This window comes from Mytilus edulis, chromosome 5, assembly GCF_963676685.1.
Source record: "Mytilus edulis chromosome 5, xbMytEdul2.2, whole genome shotgun sequence".
Lineage (NCBI taxonomy): Eukaryota > Metazoa > Mollusca > Bivalvia > Mytilida > Mytilidae > Mytilus > Mytilus edulis.
The window spans coordinates 73,822,994-73,830,983 of NC_092348.1; positions in this window are offsets into that span (position 1 = coordinate 73,822,994).

The following is a 7,990-nucleotide window of genomic DNA, read 5'->3' on the forward strand; positions in this document are numbered from 1 at the left end:
ATCTGCTAGCAACACTGTACAGAATACACTTTAAAATGCTTTGAATTTATTATATATGTCTGTCCAAACACCTTGTCGGCTCAATAGAAGTACCAATAGTCCTCCTTGACATCATTGTCCTTCAGTTTGAATTGAATCACACTGATCACTTTGTATGTTATCTTGAAAATTGTATGTGCCTTTCTTTCTAAGTTGCAAAAATTGGTGGGCGCTTGCGAAATCAAGATCTTGATTCATACTGTCACATATGTCTGCTGCAAACATAGCAATACTATTATTTGACAAATGGTAGTCTTTAAAACTGAAAATCTTCCGTATTGGTCTCCCTTTATATGTCATGTTGCTGTTTTTTTCACGTTGAAACATTGTTTTTTTAGTTAAATTTATCTTCAAGCAATACACTTGACGCTCTTCCTTTGATTTAGTTTCGAGTTCATTTGTAAGCCGATGACAACCATGGCATTGTGTAATGCTTGAAAAGCTTCTCCAGTTTCATCAGTATTTAATATATAGGTTCCTATAATATAATAATATATTTGTCACTTTTTATGTAATTTCTATGTTTAACTCATTGAAACTAATTGATAGTTGAGACTCATTGTTAGTTTCAAGATTAAAATTTCATTTTCTTACTGATCAACGATGTAGGTCGTATCGTCAAATGACATGTTTATGATGTGAATGTTCTCATCTTTTTCATGTATTTGTACTTGCAAAGGAAAAAGTAATATTTTTCTGTTAATCAATGAAAAAAAATTCTTATGTTATTTTTGTAGTTCCATTTTTTTTTGTCTCCATCTAAGATTTCCAGTGATCAGTCTTTAAAAAATTTTTGAACAATTAACGTGCTTTTTTCTTTTTCAAGAAATGCATGACGCCCATTAAACATGTCATTCTTGGGCTTGGTCTTTAATGACTATGCAAATGTTCGTAATAGCTGATTGGAATTGTTATTGTTAGTACTTTTAATTTGTTATACATTCTTCTATGGTCAATGTATCAACAGGAATCGATTACCTTAGCTGTATTTGGCAAAACTTTTAGGAATTTTTGGCCTCAATGCTCTTTAACTTCGAACTATATTTGGTCTTTTTATCATTTTGGGATTCGAGCGTCACTGATGGGTCTTTTGTAGACGAAACGTGCGTCTGGCGTAAATATAAAATTTCAATCCCCGTATCTACGATGAGTTTATTCACACTTATGTCAATATTCATTACTTTCTGGCGATTCTCACAATCCTGAATAATTGTCTTTACTTCTATTTTTGTCCACATGTTTCACCGTTATTTGATTATCGATATCTATTTTATTTATAGCTGTTGCTGCTTTTAGATTAACGGTATTGGTTATTTCATTCCTCAGGTAATTGTCCATTTTGTCTACAATTATAAATAATTCAGGTATGTTTTTGGAAAGATTAGAACTTGTTCTAAATCTTTACTAAGGCACTGGCCTCCCTAACAACACGACAGGTTAGCTACTGTTACTAAATGTATTCACACTGAAATATAGTTCCCTATAGTTCTCATTTATGTGCACATAATACACATATGAATTGAAAAACATGGTATATTTTTTGGAGCAGTTCATCCAAGAATGTATGTAACTAAGGTGTGTTGATGTGAAGGCTTTTTTATAACGTTTTGATTAGGTAATTGGGTATTGATACAATACTATAATGATTGACAACTGTCATTATCACCAAACACAGACAAGGTGGACCTTTAATTACAATGCCCCACCTCCTAAACTGTCAATCAAATTGACCACAATACTTATCAACTTCAGTCTTACATAATTAGAACCTTCAATATACAACTTCAATATACAAATATTTGACCTCATAATTGAATACACAAATGTATATATTAGATGTTTGATATATATAAGGATGATAGATTTATTTATTGCCTATTACTTTTGATCTACAATACATAAAGTGATTCTGAAAATTATGTCTGAAAGATAAATGATCAATGGATTAACAAGATATCTTTAAAAAAAAAAATGAAATATGAATATAAATATGAATATATAAAAGCTATTCAAGTAAGGCCTGAAATTTACTCAATAAATTTCGTATAATCATCTGTAATTAATAAACAATGTAGATTAGTTCACTTATTTATATATAATCAGGAATAAGCTTGAAACAGTTTTAAAATTTTAAAACTTAATAAACCACTTTCGAGTTCATCCGTCACCGGCAAAAACTCGTCAATTATGCGCGCCTTTATGACGTCATTTACCAGATAGAGGGGATCGCCTGTATCCCTGCACTATTTACGTTCATCAAGCGTCTTAGTGATCGTCGTTGTGCAGGATAAACTAGAAATAATGGTTGTTCCGTAGGTACTTAATGACAATTCCCTAATGACAGCAGTGCTAATTGTCAATTTTGAGAATTTAATTTGCTGAATAATTCGTACAATATAGAATTATAGTTTTCCAACCACTCGCTCAACATTGAAACGGAAGTGACGACGCCCCTAAACGCACAAATGACGTTCACTAAAACCAGAGTTTTTGACGGAAATGCATCGAACTCGAAAGTTGTCTATTAAAACAAAACATTGTTTATTAATTTATTCATTTTTGCAATCAAGAAAGAATCCAAATTTTAATCAGATAAATTTTTTTTAATTTGTTTACGTTGAAAAAGTACATTTTCAATGCCCTGTTTTGAGAAATACTTTAAAAATTAATCTTCAATGTCATATAACCTATGTTAACTTACCAAATGCCCCAAAACACTTAACATATTTATTTTATTTTATTATAACCTATTATTATAGGTTATTTTTGCTGACACTTTAAAGTTCTTAGCTGTTGGTCTAGATTTTATGTCTTACAATGATAGTTGGAAGCATTTACTAGAAGAATTTTGGTTTGCTATTGTTTGTTTTTTTGAAACATGGTCAGAACAGGCAACATTATTTGGATAAGATATAAACTGCAGTTTAAATAAAATTGTGCAAATTAAGAGACCCATATTATTTAACTAAATGAGCTCATTTTATTCTCATACTGGAAAATGTTCAGCAATAGTGCTTTATTAATGTTCATTTCCCCCCCACCATACCTTAATAAGATTTTTTTCAAACTACTCTCCTAATCTTTCCATGAGTGATTTCCATCACTTTGATTATGTATGCATGTGTCTATATGAGTTCTTGACTCTGAATGAGACCAGTGTTTATGATTGAACACAGTATTTTGTTCAGCAAAGGGTTCTATTTGTCTGTTTTAGTTAATTATTTAATGCAGATTTTTTCTGTTTTCTTGATGGTTTGCTAGATCAGTTGTCTGGTTCATCAAACTAATGATCTGTATATTAGTTTGATAATTTCACATACTGCTAATACTTTAGCAGTTTTAAATAGTTGGCATTTCATCCATTGGGCCAGTTTGTTGACTAAGAATTAAAATGAAACAATGTTGGACCCTATTTTCTATATTTTACAATTATAAATGTTAGTAACTATATAACTTTGGTTAATAGTAAATTATGTTATTTTTTATTTATATTCATATTTCGAAGCTACAGCTCGTTTTCAAGCAAACTCGTTGGACGCTGCCATAATGATTCAAAGGAGATATAGAAATTGATCACAGTTGCACTGCTGTTGGAAGTTTCCTTTTCGATGATATCACCAGCACTGTCATACGCACTACATTGACATGAAATGTAAAGAAAACGGTTATTTTCAGTGTAATTCCAGTTTATGAAATATTGAATATTTCGCAACACTAATTTTTCCGATAAGTCTTATGTAGACTAAGCGCTCGTCTGGATTGGTATATATTTATTGACATTTTGTCCCGCCTTCAGTCATGAAGGCGAGACACAGCTGTACTGTTTCGGCGAGAAATTTCATCGTCTCAAAAACATAATAACTGTTTTCAAAAACATCAAGCAATTATTAGAGGAAAAAAATAGTATGTTTTATGTTTCAACTTACAAACTGCCCCGAAAGCATCTTTTTATGTTATATTTTGGAGACAATAACGATCTTAATTTCAAGTCTATCTGTTGGTCCAACATCATACAAGGATAAATGATCATCTTTATTACAAGAATTTTTTTTGGGTCATTTCTTCTGTTCTAAAGATAAAACGTTAAAGGTGAAACATGTAACTGGGAACATTATTTGTTATTGTCTACAATAGACCTATTTTAATGTTCTTTTTTTTTGTCCACACCATACCTAATTATTATTTGGATCTTATTCAAACTAATTTTCCAATCTTTCAATGAGTGACTTTTACTACTTTGATTATTGCTTTAAGGAGTTCATGTTTACCAGTTTTTTCATGTATGATTCTAGTTTTTAGTAACATTGGTCATTGTATATTTTTAAGTAGTCCTGTTTATTAAATCTATATTAATAAGCCATTTTTTTTACTATGAATGTTTGTTCTTTTGGAATAGTGTATGAATTCTAAGGGGATCAATTTATATTGTGGAATGTTTTACAATTTATTGTCCATCAAATCACTTCTTGTGAGATACAAGAAGGGGAAGTAAATTGATGTCTTGTTTGGAATAAGAATGTTTCTGTAAGTAGCTATAGCTTTAGGTCAGGCATTTCCACATGTCGAGCGCAAAAGATTGCTGAAGGCTCTGCAATACGGACGAAGAGGTGTAGGGTGTAAACTATTGGCCATTGCTATACAGTAAACCACAATTGATTTTTACAAAAGAAATATACACTGAATAATATTCAGCAGTAAATCTTTTTCGGAATATACTGATTTATTTCCCATCCAGGAAAGCTGTAAGTACCCGATATGATAGGTTAAAGGTGTTTCAGTTGATATACATTATGTAACTTTTTTTATCAATAAATCAAACTTAGTTTATACATATCTATTTATAGTGGATTGGGACATCAATCCCTTTTTACTTTATGGGTGCGAGTGCTGCCTTGTAGCGGCACTAGGCTGCTATTTTTCGAAATCTACAAGGGTGTCTTTTACGCGCAAGATATATTGCTCTCTTTTAACACGGGTCAGCCCTTTATCGTCCCCTTCCGACAGATTATCATCGTTTCTCAAGACCATACTTGCAAATGGTCTCAAGGGAGCCGACAACAAGTAATGACTAGAGCTTCTTTTCCTGTACTACAAAATATTACCTGTGGATTTATCAAGAAATCATAAAGATTACATTTTTGGAAGGACAACAGCATAAGAAATTCCGTGCATTAGACCCCAAAAGGTACCTATAAACAGATAAATAAACACCGTCTACTGCTGCACGAGGATGTTGCAACCGGAATTATGTGCAATTGAATAACTTATGGAGATTTTCGGTCTAACATGACAAACAGCAGTATTTGTTAGACCTCTTGGTCCGTTTTATTGTCATTTGTATTAACCCCTCATCTGTATTCCTACAAGCAGAGATGTAGACAAATCATGAAAGTATTTGTTAGATATCTTTGTCCACTTAATTGGTATCTAGGAAAGAATTCCGCTCAAGCATTACCCAAAAAGGAGCTGATTCGTAAGGAGTTATAGTGATTTATGCTTCTGCTCCGTGTTGAAAGTACTTCGATTCCACGTTGACTATGAGATGTAGAACAGAAATACAGTTGCTAGTCGTTTGATTTTGGCTCGGTCAAGAGCGCGTAGTAAAGTTTCATAGCTTATTAGTAATAGCCCTGTCCCTTCTTTCCCGATTTATATGAATTTAAAATTAACACAAAGTTTAAAGTTAACACAAAAAAACCGTATTCAGATAAAAATGACCATCAATCTTAACTACATTTATATATAATATTTACACAGTGTTACCAGTAAATTGTAAGATACTTGATTTTCGTTTATTTCAATTATCTTTGACAGAGATAACTGCTGTCACATTACGTAAGAAGCCCGAGCCTGGTAGTACAGTGACGTTTGCAGAACTTTGCAAAAAATATTCTGTATAAAATACTCTCACCCTTGATGAAGAAATTCAAATCGTTTTTACAATGTATAATTAGACATGGACATAAAACAAAGTGCAAAAGCAAAAGAGAATATCGGATAAGATTCATTGTGATTTCAATTACAGATTTAGAAACGGAGAGTGTCGTCAAGATGAAGAGTCAAGTTCAAGAAGTAAGAATTTTTATCATTTATAGATTTTACTCTTCTCATTCACGGACTCAAAGATTGTTCCTCCATTTCAAACATCCTGGTCCAAACGAGAATTTAAAGCGGTCATTTTACTCAGTTGTATATTTCTTAATGAATGTAACCTTTATATCTGATTTCCTTAAGCTGTAACGTGGATACTACTTCTGTGGATTGTCTGTTGAATCGGAATGGTTGGTTTCTGCTATTCGGGATGACGGTATTTATTTCATAAAATGCAGCGATGGAAACATTTTGAAAGTTCTACCAAGTTATATAGAACACTTAAGTTATGTTAATATCAAGAGAGGTAACACGCTCGTTTCCGATGAAAAAAATCATAGTGTGCATTGTCTAAATAGAGATAAAGAGACGGTATGGACATTTTCGTCTCATGCTATGAAAGGACCGAAAGACATATGCACAGATGCTTTTGGAAACATATTCGTTGCTGCATGTGATTCGCAAAGCTTAATTGTCATCTCTTCTGATGGGAAGATTTGCAAAAAACTATTGTGAGTCGAAGACGGCATCGTCATTGCTGGTTGATTCGCAACAGGGGTTCGCTTTAAAGTAAAACCTTTTATATTTTTAAAATATTTTGAATATATATTCAGATTGAATTTCAACATTCTTATATACATTCAGATTGAATTTCACAACTTAATTTTCTCAAATATTTTAGATTGAATTTTACATCTTCTGTTTTACAACTTTCTTATATATGAACATTTAGATTTGTCAAATATGTTCAAGTTGAAATTCACAACTTTCTTGTATACATGTATACATTCAGATTGAATTGCGATCAATACTTTATCATATACATTCAAATTCACAACGATGTGTTCCACACTAACATGCATTGTCTAGAAATATTTTATTACGACGCAGCATGATTTCTCTCAGTTTTAAAGTATTTTAGACACCTTTTAGACAAACGTTCTTCTTTGGATATCTATGGTCAAAGTTGCATGGTTTGTCTTAACATATTGAGCTAAATTTCAGACAATGTGTATATATATCTCTTGCTGCATAACCGTAGTCAATTGGATTCATAGGGTCGTACGAACCCCCCTTACGAAGATAACCCCCTTGGAAACAAATAAACACTGTTAAAGTCAAAGTACCGTCGTTCTGTTTGAATTGTGACTGTTAAAGTTGGTTCACGAGTCCAAATACCCCCCTTCCCCCCCCCCAAAAAAAAAAACCAAACAAAATAGGAAATTCATGGTTATGGGCTTATCATGCTTTTCTTGAATTGCCATTTTAATACGTTTTTAGTTGTACTAAAATGCTTTTTGTAGGCCTTTCAATTTCTGGAGTGACACATTTGATAAAGGGCAGAAATAAGCTTGATTGATTGATTGATTGTTGTTAGCTTCTCGTCCATTTACAAATTTTTCCTGTAGTCCAATGAGACAGTTCCACCTAATTCGAACACGCGTTCGATGTTTGATAAATCAGCATAGACTTTTTTTAAATCCTAAAAATTCAGCTTCAGATCTCTTTAATAATTCCACAACATTTTTTGGTTGTTAATTTTTATTAAACTTATTTAACAAAGTCAAAATACTGCTGTAAATTTTCTTTTAAATTGATAAGTTACGACTTAGTGCCGATGTGATGTTACAGTTGAAAACAACTAACAACAATTCCGAGTTTATTTTTTTTTATTGAAAAAAGGCTTTTGAGTTTAAGATTTTTTGTTTACCGTAAACAAGTATTTAACTTTAAAAAATAATCATTCTTCATTTCATTTCATTAAACAGCTGTTAACAAATGTTATCTATAAGATATTTATAGATTATAATTTACAATTTCCCGGATGTGCAATATTGTCCTTGCGTACTTTGCTACTATT